The 18,104-nt window shown below is 38.2% G+C and overlaps 1 protein-coding gene across 8 annotated transcripts in view; it reads left to right on the forward strand.

The window, feature by feature from the left end:
• Positions 1-18,104, forward strand: part of PIEZO2 (piezo type mechanosensitive ion channel component 2) — a 286,361-nt gene that overhangs the window by 83,299 nt on the left and 184,958 nt on the right. The gene's annotated exons all lie outside the window — the stretch shown is intronic.

Genomic DNA, 18,104 nt, shown 5'->3' on the forward strand with positions numbered 1-18,104 from the left:
TCAGCAGAATATTGGGTGTGTTTGCTAATGCTTGTTTGTGTAAAACAGAGCATTGATTCTCATCTTCTTTGAACAGTGTAGTGCAGTTGACTTCAATGGAGCAATGCTGATTCAGCTCAAGCACTCACCCTTCATATTCAGCTTTACATTTCTGTTTTGGAAGAGGTGTGCCTGTTAAATCTTAAATTAATATATTGAGGTGCTTCAGTCTAGATTGGCTGGCTGATTTCCTAAGCCAGTGCATTATGTTTCATTTACAGTATTCAGATTTTACAGATTGTGGAGGTTTTCTCTTTCAGGAGATAATAGATTTCAGTAAGAGAAAGAGCATTTAAGTTCTAGAAAATAAGGTAGTGTTATGTCTCATTCTTTTTGTATGTGACATTGCATGATGACTCAAAGTTTCCCTTAATTGTATGCCTTAATTTCTTCAAAGTAATTTTGGATGGCAGACAACACCTGTTCTGGGTTTTAGGCCCTTTAAGCATATTTCAAATTCCAGAATGTTTCCCTTCTGCGTTGAGTAGCCTGTAATTTCCAGGTAAAAAAAGGTCCTTTTAATTCACCATGCCATTTCTTCTGCATGACACAGATCTGTTTTTACCTTCCTTTTAAAAAATTATTTCTTTAAATTCTGTGTTTTTATTCAGATCTTGTTTCTAGTACTTAATTCACTTTTCCTAAAATGACTTAGAGCAATTAGCTACTTTTGGTTACTCCATCTTTCTCCTACATTATTTCTGCTGCTGGAATTTGGGGGAAGGAGGAGGATGTAAGCACACATACATGTGCATGGAGGATTTTCCTCCTTGTCTTGCAATCTTTGAACCTGAAATACACTTCTGCAGTGAATGGCTGCATTCCTGGAATCTTTTCACAGCCTGCTTCTGTACAGACTCTTTTTAAACTGTGAACATCATTGGTTTTTAACAGCACCATGTCAGGTTACCCTCTTAACATGCCTGCTGGTACATTTGCACCAGACAGAATCTTTTCTAAGTCTCTTCTTCTGCATTTCCACAGACTTTGAGACTTGGGATCCCTTCTGAATGCATAAAACCCTATAGTTATGGTAATACTTCAATTAGCATGTTGTTTGTGATCAGACAATACATAAGGATATTCATGGTATCTGTAATGATCCATTTGAGAGGTGCTGAGGTTATTAAAGGAAGAATTAGGAATTTTTCAAAAAAATCCAATAATGCAGGATCTAAATGCTTTAGAGAGTAATAATTTGGGACATTTTCTGATTTCCAGAGTTCTGCATATATTTATTCTAGATGCTTATGAGAACCTAGACATGTTTTCTTAAACATACTTCTATTTGGAAGATGAACAGTGACACATCATTAAGTGTCTCTGACAGCTTCTGATTATTTTCAGAAGTCAGAATTTGGCTTTGTGACTTGTCAGTCAATATTAAATTTGAGGGTCTTTTGGATCATAGAATGGATTGGGTTGAAACAGACCTTAAAGATCATCTAGTTCCAACCCCCTGGGATAAATGATTATGCTGATCACATGGAGCTGTCTTTGTTCCCTGACTAGCCTTATTAAGACTTCAGGAAATATTTAGGGGACTAGGAGTAATTGAGAGACAGATTGTATATAATGATTGATGAATATTTTTCAAAATAGGAAATAATTTCTTTCTTATTCCTTTTCCTTCATCCAGATTCCACCTCTAGAAATTTCTAAGCTAGTACAGGGCTTATGGATTCAAAGAAGAGTTTGGGCATTAGAGATGTAGGCATAAATAAGAGTAGCTGTGAAATGAACCATGTGAAGTGCTGAGACCTTTGTGAAGGAGTTTGTGGAGAGAAGGTAGAATTCCAAGAGCAATTAGATGCATAGTATTGCCTAGGCTCCGTATTAGATGTCCAAATAAAAACACTGCTCCCTAAAATCTATGACCAGCTGCCAGCTGACCTCAAGTATCTTAAATTCCCAATATGTGAGCTATCTCCATCAATGTTCCCAGTTTGGCTTGGCAAGGTTGAGTTGTCAGGGATCAGTGTCACAGCTGTTGAAAGACATGTATTCGTGCCCCTTGGGCTGAGCCCCCCGAGGACAGAAGGCAGTAGGCTCAAGGACAGTGGCAGGGTGTGGTACTTGGGTTAGTGGTTACTGCACAGAAAGTGAGGACAGCTGTGATCCAGGACTGTGGTTCATCTGGCCATTGGAGGGTGCCTGCTGGAGCTGAGCAGGCCCCTGGGTCTGGGCAGGCTCAGCCAGCAGCCTCTGATGGTGGTGCAGTGAGAAATGGGATCTTAATCCCTTTAAGCAAGGGAAGAAGGTGACGCTGAATTGCCATCAAACGTGAACACAGAGCTGGATGCTCTGCTGTCTCAGAGAAGATTCCTGAGCACTGGCAATGGATGAAAGCCTTGCCTGAGAGCCCTTGAACAATTTGGTCTGTCATCTACTTGTGGGGCCCCTCTCTATGAACTTATTTGTCTCCACAGTGATGTCAGTGATGTCCTCCCTTTTTGCACATGATTTGACACCATTGTCTTACTGTCAGCAGCAGTGGGAAAAAACTAAAAATTGCTTGTGAATATGATCACTGAAACACTTACAAATAAATATTATGGAAGATAGAAGTGACTAAATGAGGATGGTACTGTCAGTGCAATTGTTCCAGCCACCTGCGCTTTCGTAAAGAAATCCACAGAGGATTGTTGGTTGAGGTGCATCACTGCTGAACCGTCTTGCAATACCTCTGCAATTATTCCCAATATTCTCTGGAAAATCACCAAAATCACCAAAATTCTCTGTAGAGATCCTTAGGTGTCTAAAAATGTCATCCTCAGAATTCTGCAAACAGGAACTTTTTACTGTGTTCCAGTCTATTATCCTTTGTGTTTTAGTAATTAGGTATTAAATCAGTCTAGGAAATTATTATGGGTTGAACTGATACTGTTTTGTACTAGATTTCTTCTCATTTTTCCTAAGCAAGAGATAATGGTAGTGTGAAAGTTAAGCCAGAATTGTACTAATGATGTGAATCTCAAAAACATGAGTTCCAAATGAAAATTTAAAGGAGGCTCCTTTAGCTTAAAGACAGGAAAAGTTTGGCCAAATGTTATTCATACCTAATGGAGATTGACTCAGCTGTAATTAAAATAACTAATGTACTTTCATCTAAGCCAAAGTTTGCTGTAATGACTTAAATATGTGGGATCATGTCTTGCTGATATGTTCACAATAATTTCATTACAAGATGGCTAGGATATGCTACCATGAGGTGGCTACATAGAAATGTGTTCACATATGAGCAGACAAGGCTGTAAATAAAAATGTTCATTCCTTCTGGGAGTTACTATAAAATGCTTTAAAAAAATAAATAAAATTTACTCCTTTTCTGAAGATTCATTACACTTGTCTGGAAAGAGTACAGTTTTCTGTAACTAAGGAACAGTTGACATACACAAGGAAACGTGGTATAATAATAAAGGAGAATACTGCTTCTCCCAGTGTCTGAGGAGAGCAGAAACCCAGAGAGCTGTTCAACTACTGTCATGGCAGGCTGTCTCACTCCCAGTGTTTTTGTTGGGTGGCAGTGGAGGGTCAGGGAGGGAAATATCCCTATTACACCGCTGGAAACTCAGCTCCTGTTGACAGTGATGCAGAGCTGAGCTTCCAGGGGAGGGCATGCTTGTCTCTTGTGGGATGTCGAGGCGGAGCAGGCTGGTCTGGTCCATCCTCACCAGTGCTGGGTAGGAGTTGCATGTCTTACTGCAGGGTGCCCAGTGCACCATTTCTGGTTTTAATACCAGAAACACTGTTTGGGTTTAGGTTGTTTAGGTTTTGATACCCCAACATTTGGCTGTTTAGGTTGTTTAGGTTTTAATACCCCAACATTTGTGTGTTTAGGTTGTTTAGGTTTTAATACCCCAACATCTGGGTGTGGTTCAGCACACACCTGAAGTAATGCTGATGCAACTGTGTGTGCCTGAGCATGCCCCACATCCATACAGAGAGAGCTGTCCATAACACAGAGGGATCAGATGTTGCCTTGGTGGTGTTTGAACACAAACACGGTTATTTTAGCGCGTGCTTACAAGGTTGCATCACTTACATGTGGCAAAAAGCCCTGAATGTGCTCCAGGGGTTGTCCCCAGCAAACGGCCCTGAAACATTTGTAGCAGGATTTTCCGTCATCTATTGCACAAACCCCATGCTTGTATGAAACCAGTCAGCTTAGTCCTCCTTTGAAGTGTCACTAGCACTTCAGAGGATGCATGCTGATGCTGTGTGTTGTTGCTGTTCTTTCCCAACATCCTTTCTCTTCCTCCTATTTGGTAACTTTCTATGAAAAATTCCTAGCAAATAGTTTTTAATTCAGAGGAATAGGTGCTGTAATAAAATCAGATGCTTTTTATTTCATGAGGAAATGTTGATATTTGCCAATGTGGAAATTCTTCGCTTTGCCATGTGGAAAAAAATATAAAGAAAATACCTAAACTTTGGTAAGATCAAACTAAATAGTTTTATTTTTGATTTCTTGAGCTATACAGTGGCATTTCATCCTTCTTGCCAAGTGTTGTAAAAGCTCCTTTAGCAACTTGAATTTCAGCCTGAATTTTTTAACACTGGCAATGAAGACTAGAATCAGACTTCCACTTTCATGAGCTTTGTGAACCTTGCTTCATATGAAATATTTTTAGTATGTTGTAGATTAAGAAAAGGTCTGAATTTGTCTGACTGGAAAATAGCTTAGGCTACTGACTGTACTGAATACAGATGTGTTTTATTACAGGAGTATATATCTGTAAATTTGTAGGGCTGTGGGGTTTTTTTGTTTACAGTATATGCTAGAGTTTTAGTTAGGATGCTGGAGTATGACAACAAATGCACATTTTCCTCTTCATTATTAGGTGAACACTTTTTGAATTCTAATAATCCTACAAGATTCACAGAAGTATGGTTGTTTTTTTGACACCTCACTTTATTATACACTAACACATCATGTTGGAATCTGAATTATTTCTTTGTAACAGAGTTAAACTTTAGTCTTACAGACCAGTAGCAAAGTGTTATGCATGAGAAAGTGGAAAACAGGAAAATATTTAAAAACAAGACTAAATTTTAAAGTGTTTTCATTTTGTGTTAAGTATGTGAAACAGCTAAATGACATTTGCATTTGATTCTGATTGTGATACAGAGATAATGCTGTGTGAAGCCAAATCTTTCCTTTTCCAGTGTCCAAAATATGCCATGCTGGAACTGTAGAAGGAAAAGTGTTTTCTTATAAGTCTAAACCTCGATTGCAAAATGGATTTGGTATAGTTTTCCCTCTCAGCATGCAAGTAAGACTATTAACTATACTGTAGGCTGAGAAAAGATCATCTGCCTTACCTGTGTTTATGTGACCAATATATGGTTTTTACTTCTGTGTGTACACAACTTTGTATATACATGTATGCTGCTAAACTGAAGCTCGCTCATTTTCTCCATGAAAATTTCAAAAGCAAGCTTTGTTTCCTATTTCATAACAGTATTTTTTAGGTTATCCAAAAGTAAAACCAATCTGTATAAGTGAACATGCTTCAATTTCTTTCATATTAAAAAAGTACTCATTCTCCCCTTATCCTAAAAATACTTGTATTAAGAACTTTTAGAAATTTTTTTGTTGAGTCTTTCCAGTTTATTCATTACAAGAGTAGTGACAATGAGATTATGCTAATGGCAGATTAGACTTTACACTACTTCAGTGGTGTCAGTGACTTAGAGGACATTCAGAGGTCACATAGCCAAACAAAGGTTTTCTTCTTGCCTTCCCCACATGAATCTCCACGTATGACAGATAAACAATAATACTTTGATTGCTTTTCTTTTTGGAGAGGTAGACAGAGATAACTCAGGTTGGACCCAAGCTCAGGCTATCAGGGACTTTTGAAGACTGAAATTTCTGGTGCCCTTAGCATTCAACAAAAGGTACAAAGTGCAGGATCACAGGGACCTTTTCGCTCACACTCTATAGCAAGACTTGAAACTACTTGTTGTAAAGTTGTAAGGAGAAAAGGAATATCTTCACCCTTTATATCTGGCATAGTCTCCACATTTTATGCCTCTTAATGATCTCTTTGTTCATTTGGGAGGTTTGGTTCTTTGTTGTTTGTTTTTGATGTTTTGTCTGCAAAGGCAATATTGGTGACCATTTAAAAATCATGCAACCATTTTAAAGCCATGCAAGCAGCAAGCTATTCTGCTGCACTTCCTTGCTTTGCAGAATGCTAAAACTATACTCTGTAAAACATGGTACTATGTACATTCCAATCAATCTTACATACCCTTTCCATATTGATACTCTCTCTATCTGTTGGCTTTCTCTTTCCATACCTAGGTTTCCTTCCACAGGGAGAAGATTTTAAAAGTGGTCCAGTAGCAACCCTTTCTAAAAAGCAGCTACAAGAAGAGGTGTAAATGCTGCAGCCTTCTATTCTAGTCCCCTGTGATTCTTGCAAGAGTTATCTGAGCTTGTTGTCCCTCCTTCTGTCCAGGGGATGATTCCAAATCCTTCTACCAGAAAGGCAGATGTGTGAGAAATCCCAGCTGAATTGCAGTGATGTCTCATATACCACTGCAGAGGCCTCTTGGATCCTGAAATGCTGCTTGGACAACAACTGAGCTACATGTGTGCGGAGCATGGATGCCAAATTCAGCTTCAGTGTTGAAGCAGTTTTACTGCATTTGGCTGCTGGGTTCCCATAATTTTTGCTGTACGTGAAAGAATGAAACTACTGATCCTTTTATGTCTACCCCAGTGGACAAAATGCCAGACATATTGGATCTAGTTGGACACAATCATTACTTAGCCAAGGTCTTGCAGTGAATGCTTGGTAATTGGTTAGCCTTTGAAAAAACCTTGATAAAATCCCAGAGGACTGTAGAGAAGAACTCAGTTATTTATCTTAAAAGACTGCATAAACTTTCTTTTGGGTAGTTTTTAATATGTGGATTAAATAAGTTAATCTATGACAAACTTGATTTGTTGTTAGGCAGTCATTCTTACTGTAAGTTCCAGGTACTAGAATAGATAAGTTGTGTTTTGAGAGTATTTATTTATTCAGAAACAAGCAGATAAAACTTACAGTCTTTGAAAGTATCTGATATTGCAAGAGAATTTTGAAGGATATTTCCTATAGTGGAGATAGTTGGCATTTCTAGATAAATATCACATGTTTAAGAGGGCATGCATCTGGTAACTTTTATACATTCAGTTGCATCTCTGAGGAAAAAAAAATTATTATCCTTTTAGTCAGTGAATGCACTGGTTTCCTTTTACCTCACTAGTATTCTTGTGTGACAAATGTATATAAAAGTAAATTTTAAAAGAAAAATAATCCCACGTAGAAAAAACACTGGTCACTGAGCTGACATTGGCCCTTAGGGATGCAATCGAAGGCTTGTGATATGTGGATCTGTGGAAACATTACTTCAGAGCCTCAGCAGATATTGAGAAAATAGATGTGAACATAAAGGAATGAAATGGAGAGTGAATAGATCTTTGTAGTGCTGTATAAAGCCATAAGCTGGCTGTGTTTTGTAGTGGTAGTGCTGTCCTGTCCCAGAGGGACTGTAGCAAAACTGAAAAAGAGTTTAGAGGTGGTTGACAGGGACAGCTGAAGTACATGCAGCAGTGTCTGAGAAACAGCTAAGCATGATGGGGCTCTAGCTGAGAAAAAATGCACATGGAAGACTGTATGAATGAGAGATACAAATTGATAGGTGATGGGGAAAGGATGCATAGTGACCAGTTTCTCTTTTTCTCATAATATGAGAACTAGGAAGCAAAAGGATGTTCTTCATAGAGTGAGCCATTGACCTGTGGCAATACACACATTGTGTGTATTCACAATTGAGAAAGGCACTGGGGAAGTCCACAAGGGAGATGTTTACTGAAAAGATCTGCCTCAAGCAATCTGAAAAAGATTAGAGACTTGGAGGGAGTATTAATGTTCTTGTATGCTTACCCTGAACAACTGTTTACACTGCTGCTGATTACTTGGTGATAATGGACTTTTGGTTTGTATGGGTATCAGTACAGAGGTTCTTAGCTTCTTTTATGTTCACAGTTTCTGATGTTTTCACAGTGGGTTGCAGGATGATGGATATTTCAGATTATGAGTTAGTTCCACACCTGACTTGGTTTTTTCCCATTTTGACATGTCACTCTTTTTAGTTTCCTTTTCATGAGTTTTAGTCTTCTCGGAAACTGATTTTTTTTCTACCTGCTTAAAAATAATTATGAAAATTTTAAGGTAAACATTATCCCTTTTATTCTAGGGTTTGTTAAATCCATATCATTAGAAAAGTCAATCAATTTCTTCATCCAAGATTTGTGCATTAATGTGCACCACTATCTTTCCTCCCTTCATAGCATCAACCATTCATTTTGTTCACAGAAGCAATTTAAGATTTCATAGTGTCATTGCCTGGTAAGGATTCTATCTTTTATCCTGTAAGTGTCTGGACAGTTGCCACCAAATGCCTGGCCCATGGTACCAGCCATCCTAAGAGGGAAGAGCATCACTGTTCATTCATTACATAACTACACAATTATCTGAAAGTCAGCTTGCAGGCATGGGCTCAACTTACTGTAATGTTGGCCACTTTTTTCCATTATGAGAAACAGAGTAGTAGGGTCAAAATGGACTGTTTGATTCCCTCTGCAGTCATTGTCCAAAATCTACAACTGTTACTTTCATATGGAAATAGGATGGTTCATTTATGGTCCTGAGCTGTAGCCTTGTGAGGAAATTCATAGGCAATATTTTCAAGTTAAGCGTGGTGGATTATTTCTGAAAAATTGCTTTATCTGTTCTACCTAGAACCCAACAAACTATTTTACAGCTATGTTTTTACACACAGAGATATGAAGAGAGGAGAACTGTTGTGTATGCATATATGGAATTGATATAATAGTGATAATACAGATCTTGTTCTCTGCCTGGTTTGCAGGATGGTCTGATGAATGGCTTTTGCACACTTTTGAAAGAAAACACTAATGCTGTCACTTAGGAGTTCAGTGTTTCATTGAGCCTCACTCTTCCTTAGTATAAGCCTTTTGTGAAATGTTGAGCAATGCTGTGATTTCTTCTCATGAAGACATCTAGGATTTCTGTAAGCACAGTTGAATTCCTTGTTGTCTGGATTACATATATATTTATAGGTGACTCTCATGGTTTAACTCTGGCAAGCAGTTAAGTCCCATCCAGCCACTCACTCACTTCCCCACTGTGGCATGGGGCAGAAAGAAGAGTAAAAGTGAGAAAACTTGTGGATAGTTTCACAGCAAAGGAAAAGCAATATGCACAAGCAAAGCAAAACAAGGAGTTCATTCAAATGAGCAGGCAGGTGTTCAGTCACCTTCAGGAAAACAGGGTTCCATCGCATGTAACTGTGACTTGGGCAGAAACACTTTAACTCCAAACCCTTCATCCCTCTTCCCCCAGCTCCATACATTGAGCATGACACCATACAGTGTGGAGGCTGCTTTGGTCAGTTCAGGTCAGCTGCCATGGCTGTCCCCCCCCTCCAGCTCCTGGTGTACCCCCAGACTTCTAGCAACTGGACTGAAAAATAAATCAAAAGTGACCGCTCAGCCAAAGCTGATACATCCCAAGATGATGATTCCTCTATTCCCATGACAGAACGTTTCCTGTAAACCTTTGGCAGAAGGTTGTTCCTCTGAACTACTCACCTGAATTTTATTGAAAACTAGGTTTCCTGCATTGTCTAAAATTTCCTTCTAAACATTTTCTCTGGTTTCCATAAAAATTTCCAAGCTTTGGTAAGCCTTACCATTTTCTATGGTAACTACCTGGACACTCTTGTGCATGTAGTCCCTTATCTGTCTAATTATCATTATCATCCGTGTTTTAGTTTTTACCAATTTGCCAAGCATGTGAGTCAGATTTATTGGTCTGTGTTTCTCTTACTTCCTGCAACCTCTTTCTCTACAGAATTTTACAGAATATACAATATAGCTAGACTCCTAGGAAGCTTGTATTTTAATTTTCTTAGAAAAACTGAATTAATTATGGAAAGCTATCAAGTTCTCTTCCATTTGCCCACTGGAACAAGCACTTTGAAGGTAATTTTATTTTTTTCAGAAGAAGAAAGTGTCATGGCTTGGGTGGCATACAGGCATCACAGAATGTTCTCAAACACCAGGAAACTTTTAGAACCAAATCTCTTACAAAAGTTATTTACTTTTCCATCTTTCTGCTTCCCTGAAGCGTTGGTGATAAAGGGAGGCGATGCTGTACTCTTGGTGGGGGGATAGAATGTAAGAGAATAGAGATAGTGCAGAAGGCAATCTCACCCCTGAGGAGTTGCAGCTGTGCTAATCACCAAAGATGAGCAACAGGCCTGTCCTTAATAGTCCACAAGTGTGTCCAATGAGGATGAGTGCTATAAAAGTGTGGGTTAGCTGCTCAAGAGGATAGTTGGAGTTTGTTGGCTGTGCTGTGAGGAGATGTCCATGAGAAATCACCAAGATGGTGTGGAAGATTTATAATAAGATAGCAACATGCCCTTGCACAGGTTACTTCAGCTCTATGTTGACAAGAGGGCTTCGCAAAGTTGAAATGCCAATGCATTTTAGCTCAGGGCTCTTGTACTGGGTCATGAGCTCCCTTATGTTGTGCTAGAGATGCTGATGTTTAACTCTTTTCAAAACTTCTTTCTCAGCTGAAGCAGCCTCTACAGCTTCTGGGAGAAGTTCTGCCAAAGGTAGAAATTTTTACCACAGCTTCCACTCCCTTGGGAAATTATCATGGTGTAGGGTTTGGTTTGCCATAGTTGTATCAGCGCTATTTACGTAATTTTCTGGCTTTCTTCTCTCACCCTGACCTGCATCACATTTGTTTACTGCTCATGAACAAATGTGGGTAGGTACTCAAGAGACAAAAGTATTCTTCTCTAATAAGTACAGATTTTTTGAAAATGTGGTTGACCTCTGTAGCACGTGCCCTGCTGCCATCTCCCGTTACTTGGTAGTTGTTTGGCCTCTCTGTTGTTGAAGGAATTTTCTACTGGATAACTACCTGCTCTTTATGACAGTGATAGAGGAATGAAGAAACCAGGTTGCAAGCACTGCTTCTAACACATAATAATCAGTGAATGAATTTGAAATCAAAAGAAATATTATTTGGTAGTGATGAACATGGAGAGGCTAGTTCCTCGAGGGAAGGAACTGGAACTCTGTTTTAAAATTCTCAAGTCCTCTTGTGAAAGAATAGCTCTGACTTAAAATTTCTCAGTTCATTTGCAATAGTATCTGAGATCATGTTTATTGCCTGTATTTAGCTTGGTCCAGCCACCTGTCAAGTTCTGAAGCAGACATCAAGTAACTGTTATTTGCTTTGAAAGCTTATGAGTATCATCTGGAAAAAATATGAATGGTCAAGTTCTGAGTCTTGTCTGAAAAAATATTTTGTTAAGAAAATGGATGAATTGCCTGTGTAAACTTGCAACTCAGAGATTATGAGTAGCTTGAACGATGGTATTGTCTATTGATGCAGAGGATACAGCTCAGTTCTAGTAGAATTCTGGGCATGAAAACTTCTAGGAAAAACAGGAAATCCTGCAAGAAGTTAGAGTAAGGAGACATTTATTATGCTATGCAGGACTTTTATGTTTTCATTTCTAAATAATTTTTTTTTAATTACACATAACATTTTTGACTGTGTTTACCCAAGTCTGGTTGGCATTCCTGCAAAGTGTCTATCTCTAGAATAACTTTTTTTCCTTCTTAGAGCTCTGTAGTATTTTTAAAAGCGAGAGAAGCAAAAAGAGAAATGTGAGGAAACTGGTTGGTGTATGAATAGTACAACTGAGCCAGCATTTTGTGTGCAAATACACAGCCTGGAAAAATGTATCTTATTTTACTTTTAAAAGTAAAATTTTCAGTTAATTACGTATCTTGTGATAAACTGTTGCAAATTCATGTGCTCTAGCATCTATGCAATATTCCACTTTGAAATGCAAATGAATAAACGATCGTACAAAGAGCTGTTTGAAATTAAGAAATCATGGATTTTTTTTTTTTCTTGGTAAATTTATTAGAAAATTTTTCTGTTGGTTGCAGTTATACATTGTGACACTTGGCTACACATGGGAATAATGGATATGTTCAGGAAAGTATGGACAAAACTGTTCAACCATTGCAAAGCTTTTGCTGAAAATTCTGAATCTAGAACTTATAATTATATGGTCAGGATTTCTGTGCAGCTGCTAGAACACACACATTTAAACCTAGCTAAAATAAATAATTGCATGAAGTCCCGAGCTGTTGTTCGTGGATACACATTTTGAGGTTTGGGTCTGGATAACTACAGAATAGGCAATGGCATTAGCTGCTCGATGCTTTTGTCTTGCTGCTGGAAATCCAGTGAGTAAACCAAGTGGGTTTGTATTTTTGTAGTGCTGACGTCTGCCCACTTTTAGGGCTTTGCTAAGTTGACAACCTCTGGATAGAAGATGATGTTGAAATATAAGATACTCTTTGTGGGGAAGGGGAATATTAATGCGTTTTCTATTAAGCTAAATATGGATGTACTGCTAACTGTGCAGTTGAAGGATGGCAGCACTTTCAGTAGTAGTTTTTAAACCATTCAAATAATTCCTGGCAGCTTCAGGATGATTTAAGCATTATCTTTTTTGAGTCTACTTAAGGTGTTCATGTAAGACTTTGTGAATAGGAGCTGATATCCAGATACTTTGCTTGGTGGATCAATGACTTGACATTGCACAATATAATTGAACAGTGTGCGAAGCACACCATTATCAAATTTTATTCTTAGAACAGTCCTGGCAAAAAATTGCCTTCCTCTATCCATTGTTGATAGCTTTATCCCATTGCTTCAGCACTCAAGAGGCCAAACCTCTAAGCACAGCTGCCTTGTGCGTGCAGAAATACAATGGATATTTTACATCTGGAAAACATTGTTTAATAACAGGTGTAACTGCCTCTGGCATTTAGCATCATTCTTACAGAACCTGAAACTGGAAAGCATTGTCTGTCTTCACATCCAAAAGTTCATGGGGAGTTGAAAACAATGAGATTATGCCTACTGTTAGGAAAATTAGAGAAAATTAGCCATTAGAAGCATCTAAAAGGATTTGGCTTTCACTGACTTGCAAGCTATGTGCTTTAAGGCTGGGTCACATCAAGTATTGATACCCTGAGAGTGAAGCACTCAGCCTTCTTTTCTGATCCTTTTATGCAACTGAGAGCCCTTCAGTCCCTGTCCGCATGCTCAAAGATGTGAATGTGTTTAAGTGCTTTCTAGGACAGGGCTAAATTTCTTTGTGCCTTGCAAATGTAACTCTGTAGTCATCTGGCAATATCAGCTGAGTTTAAAACTCATACTTGAACTCATAATTGAACCATTTTTTTCATCTTGCATGGTCTTCGGGAGGTGTCCTGCTGCGTTAAATGTCGATTAGTGTGCAATAGAAGCAGTGAATTCAGGAATGGGAACTGGCCCACATTCTTCGGTGTTGCTGACTGCCCATCCTGAAATACAAAGTTTTCCTGTCCAATGGAGGATGGATATCTCAGGCTCGTTACATTCTTGTAAACTTTCCTTGCTGTGTAAATTTAAATGTGGGAAGTTATGTTTGACACTTGCGGACAAAGTGGCTGATGTTCATGCTGAACTTACTGATTACATTTTCCTCATGATTGCCTGGAACTAACTGTATTTTTATTGCCTCTGGACCTTTGGCAGAATCCAGCTTCAAATAAGAAATCTTTTTCTTGCATTTATGTCAATAAGGTAGTTGTGGTATCTTGAGACACTTTAACCAGAGGTGGCCAAGGGTGGGATTTCTTTTATACGGGAAATTATCATTTTTTGATTTTTTTTTTTTCTTGCAGATCATATTACTCCAAAACTTCCAGATTTTTCCAAAAGACATGTATTGTGAATTAAATGTTTTCCTAATTTCCCACCCTGAGCTGCCCCAGTCTACAGTTCAGATGGTGTTGACAGATTCCTATTTGGAACCATGGAGCAGGAGATTTTTCTCTGGACCCTGGTTCCAGCTGGTCTCTGAGGTGATGTTAGGTTTCCTCATGGAAAGTCAAGTTAGGATTTTTCAGTTTCTAGATGAAACAAATTCTTTGGGACTGTGTCTGTGTGTGCTGCAGAAGTTTGACCTCTTTAGTTTCAAGTTTGTCACTTACTGATGAAGAGGTTTATGGGAAAAAAAATCCTGAATGGCTGTGATAGAGTATTTTTATTAGGTGAAATGTCACTAATTCAGGAGATAAATGTACATTAATATTTATCACTCACTGTGTGCTATCAGAGATTGTTGTATGAAAAATTACTTTTGCTTTGGTATTTAATCTACTCTGATCTGAATAGAAAGTGTTGTGTAAAAAAATTCATAAACATGGCTATTCAAGAAGAATTGAGAGTGTTATACCAATTTGGAGTACAATATATAGCTAAAGAGATGTTGGAAATATCCCAAATGAACAAAATTCAGAATATGCAACACTAAGGTTACATTAAAAAAAAAAAACTAAAAACCTGTGCAAAGCAATAAAAAGTTCAAATAAGACACCCAAACACTTTAATCTGCTGTTTAGGTGAAGCTATGCAGCATATGTATGAATATGATGGTGGGATTACACTGCTGAAATAGTAAACAGTCTTAAATTAAGTTTTAAATTACATTTTTCTCCATTATGCCATTCAAAGGGATACGACCCTTTGAAATTGCCAGCTTTGCATAGAGATGCATAGTACTGTTTATTAAAAAAATCAAGATAAGTTGTTAGCAGTATTATTCACTTTTTTAGAGACTCAACAAATTCTTTGCCATGCCCCATAAATAGATCAGAACCTGGCCGTGTGGAATGAAAATGCACCTTCCAAACCACTGCCATGTGATATGATACCATATAGCAATCATGTCATATCCTTTGTAATAGCCTAAGGCTCATGGCCATAGAAGAGCTAATCTATGTGATTCTTAGGCAGGTCTCAGTGACAACAGGCCATTCAGTTACTCCATGTCCCATCCTTGTGGTAGAAGCTCTGAGGCTGTTCCAGGTGTGCAAAAAACTCTGACATACTCTTGCTGTTTTAGGGAAGAGGGTAGCAAAAAAGATCAGAAGACTACCAGGTGTAGACATGAATGTGCAAGAATTTTTCATTGTTGTCGGACACAATATGGATAGCACGCTCCAAGCTTGTGTTTGTCAGTCATGGTGTCAAGGGGTGCCTGTGTGTGTTGGAGGCAGCAGTCCAATTAGAACACATTCAAATAGTTGTACTGAGGTTACATGCCTGTGGCTGGGGGGGACATGCCATTACTAATCCAGCTCTTGGCTGGATTACCTTTGAAAAATAAGAAATTGATTCCTCTTCCACGTGTGAAAAGCTTTTGGCCCTCTTGAGTCCAGTTTAATGTTACATCTGGGCTGAAGAGAAAGAGGGTAATGAAGCCTTCACATCCTGTCTGGCTTCCTGCAGGCTTGATCAGAGGGGAGAAAGCCCTTTGCCAGGAGCTTTGAGACGTGCTGGGGTACATTTCTAGAGGTACATGCCAGGTTTTGGTCCCACTGGGTACCATTAGAAATGACACCTGCAGTGACACCTGAAGGCAAGCCCACTTTTCTTAGTCCTTCAGCCAGTTCTGAGACAAATGTTCTCTCTCCTTTCTATCCTCTGTAGTTTTCAGAAGTTGTTGGAGTGAAATTAGAACCCAGTGCTCAAGTTCCAAACCAAGGTGCTTTGCCATCAGCTTTTTCTTTTTTTTTAGTCTTGTTGGACATACAGAAGCCTATACATTTAGAAATGATGGAATTGATATTGTGAATTCTGGTATCGGCTGGGGCAATGTTCTCTTGCACATCTGTTCCCTCCACACAGCTTTCTGTACAATATGTATCTCCTTCTCTGTGAGATGTTCAGCTTCCATTCATGTCCCCAAGGATTTTTACATTAGGGCAACTGAGAAGTTGAGATATGTTTTAGCAAAGGAATTGTAAAATTGTGAGTGAATTAGATTTTTTTTCATCCTTGGATTTTTTTTTAAAATCCTTTCTTCTTCATTGGAAGAAGCTCTGTTTTATTTCAGCTGTCTCTTTTCTCACCATCTCAGTTCTGTATGCATACAGCTAATTTTTCCTTTGTGCCATTTAGAACCAAGTTTCCACTAGAAAGAGAAAAATGTAAGTAAAAACATAGTTAAGTGGGTTTACTCAAACCCCACTATGAATTGAAACTCATCCCTTTTCCAAATCTGTCACTTCTTCTTCCTTAACATAAATTACGTATTCAGTAATTCACTTAGTTTAGCACTCCCATTTCTCCCAAGTTGTTGATGCAGCTCCAAACTTTTGAAATCCGGGTCATAATATTTCTTACTTTTCTCCAAATACTTCTAGTTTCCAGTTTCTAGTTTCTGCTGGCACAGATGAATGTGGTGCAAGCAAAGTGCTCCTGCTCAGTAGAATCTCATGGTGGTCCTGTCCCACTGAAGGCCCTGAAGGGAGTAGCCCTTGAGGAATACTGTAACCTGCTCTGAACATACTTTCCCGATTTCCAGATGTGTGTTTATCCGGCCATGTTTACCAGTACACTGAGAGACTATTTATTATCCTGAGTGTTAATAGTACTTTACATTTTTTTCCTGGCTTTGTGCAGGAGGAGATCTTTTTTCAACATTTCAGCATTTGAAGAAATATATTTTTGGGTTTTCTACAATTCTTAAAAGAATGACAGCTGTAAAAGAGCTTTTTAAAAAGAAATGGTTCGCTCAATTTAAATTCAAAGATCTTTGTTTTCAAACTTGTAAGAAGTGAAGTCTATAACTGAGATATATTTTGGAGTGATACAAAAGTACTGAAAAATAGACCTGATAGTTTGGGAGTTGAATGTGCATTGACTAATTGTATTGCATTTTTTCACATTTGGATGCTGACTCAGACCATTCTACCAAAAAATTTCAAATCCACTTCCACATGAAAAATCTCTTGCTTGATATCTAATAACTCCCAAGCACTGAGAGAGTTTGTAACTTAGAGCTTCATAAATCGCCAGACTGTCTTCGAATTCTATACATTTGGACACACTTTTAAGTCTACAAAATTTGTATTGTCAAACTGTCTTTCTCCAGCTTTGAGACAGGTTTTTTTTAGTTATATTTTGTTGTATTCTGAGGGTGCGATGCTTGTAATACCATGAGTGTGGGATCTGGTAATGGAGGAGTGAAGCATCAAATATTGAAGCTTGCAAAAGAATTGTAAAATACAGCAGTCCTTGGACTACTTTACATATGACATCATATTGAAAAAATTATTTAATAATATATAGCTTGTCATATGTTTGTTCTTCTAAAGCTTTTGAAAATATTACCTATTTTATTTTTTCTGCTTTTATAGTGCTTAGAAGTTGTTGTCCTAAGATGGGACACCAGGCCAGCTTCTGCAGAAGGAGAACAAAAAGTGGCCCAAAGATTTTAATATCCAGTCTTTTTGAAGTAATGCTCTGGCACCCATGTTGTCTCCTTTCTGTGTGAGCTCTGGTGACAAAATTGAATAGGTCATACAAAACACATATCTAGCAAATGTAACTTCCTTTTTGGATTGCAGAAAATTCATACGTAGGCTCATTTGTACCATTTAAATTATTTTTGTAATGATTATTTATTACATTTTAAAAAAAGAGCAGGGAAGTTTATTACAGAGATCTGGTATTCAAAATCTGCATTCAGGATAGTGGTATGGCAAAAATTTGGAGTCTGATGAAGGGAGATAGTCCATTACTTTCTAAAATTGTTGAATCATTCTTATCTCATTCTTTGCTTTATCAACAACTGTTTAGGCCATTGATGACCTATGCTTGAACTAGAAAAAAATCTAAAATTGAAATATGGTTTATTGGCTAGATGCAGAATGCGAACGATCATCTTCTTTCTAGTAGTTGCTCGAAACAGTTCCTTGCAGAATAAGTATGAACAAAACAGGCTGCATGTAGAGTGACCATTTCCAAGGTATACTCTGCAAGTTCTGCCCTCTATAGCCTTGGCTTTATTTACAACCTTGGACAAGAATGTCAGTCGTGCTG

This window comes from Melospiza melodia, chromosome 1, assembly GCF_035770615.1.
Source record: "Melospiza melodia melodia isolate bMelMel2 chromosome 1, bMelMel2.pri, whole genome shotgun sequence".
NCBI classification, from domain to species: Eukaryota; Metazoa; Chordata; class Aves; order Passeriformes; family Passerellidae; genus Melospiza; species Melospiza melodia.